Below are 1,435 nucleotides of genomic sequence, written 5' to 3' on the forward strand. Positions count from 1 at the left end.
TTAAATGTTTTAGTGTATATGAAATCTAGGGTAGGTATATCTATTGAGACAATATCTTGATTAATGGTTCCTGAGTTGTGGCCGGGGCGGTTTGAAGGAAGTGAGTACAATAATAACAGTGAGTACAAGAAGGAAGAAAATGTTCTAAATTCGATTGTGGTAATGATTGTACAACTCTTCTTAATATGATTGAACCATTTAATTATATAATTTGCGATGGACTTTTTAACAGTTTATTGGTATATAATTCACATATCGTTGTAGAATCATCACCATAATCAGGTTTAGATATTTTCTTCATTCTTGGACTCATTGTTATTAGCTCCCCATTTCCTCCCCACCTCCCCTGCCCTGCCCCAAGGAACCATGAATCCAGTTACTGCCTCTGATTCACCTATCTTGGATTTTATATACAGAAAAACAGTGAAAACAATAAAAACAACACTAACAAGACTATGAAAGTAAAACAAAAACCTCAGTCAAAAGAAAGCTACAAGTATCTTAAGAACTAGAACACATTTAGATGGCTCATAAGGGAGAGCAAATGGTGGGGTGCTGAGTTTGAACCTAACCGCATCCGCAGGAATCCACTGCGCTCTGCATGCTAGCGAGGCCCTCCACCCCTCGTCCATGGTCACAGTGAGGCTCCAAGGGTTTGCTTCATGAGTATTTTCCCTTCACTTTTTTTTTAAATTGAAACAGCTTTAAAATGGGTCCAAAGGAAAATCAAATAAGATATACTGCATTTTGATCTATGTCTGACATATTGATTTACAGTGTCTGATAATAGAGCTCTTCACATCCCTCAGCTATAACGAGAGGGAATTCACAAGAGGCTTGATCTCTTTGTGGACCCTCTAAATGGATTTTGGGCTTCCACTGACAACCATAGCCTTCTACAAACCAATTGTTCACAATTTAAGCTTTGATATCATTCCAGCCTTTAGATTTGGATTATGTTCACACAGGCTGATGTGCTCCTTCCATGTGACACCCCACTTAGATGGCTGCTTGTTTGAAAACAAACCTTTAAAATCCCCAACACTGTTTTTTCTAATAGCTGGGCACCATCTAGGTTCTTCACCACATTTTGCTGTAGACTCATATCTTCAGTGATTTCTTCATGAGGGCAACCACTAAGCAGGACCATGTCATAAGAACTAGCTGTTCTTAGATTGGGACTAGAATTAAGTACAAGCCTAAAATCCACTCATGGTTTATAAATGACTCTGGTTCACCTAAGAGACATCATTGTCATTTTATGTTACAGAACATTATCAATTATCATCCCCTTGCTGACTCATGACAACTTTATAGGGCAGGGTAGAACTGTCCTGTGAGTCTCCCAGCCTGCACATCATCACAGGAGTAAAAAGCCTCATCCTTCCCCCACAGACTTGGCTGGTGACTTTAAACTGCTGATGTTTCACTTAGG

Source organism: Tenrec ecaudatus, unplaced genomic scaffold (genome assembly GCF_050624435.1).
Source record: "Tenrec ecaudatus isolate mTenEca1 unplaced genomic scaffold, mTenEca1.hap1 Scaffold_538, whole genome shotgun sequence".
NCBI lineage: Eukaryota > Metazoa > Chordata > Mammalia > Afrosoricida > Tenrecidae > Tenrec > Tenrec ecaudatus.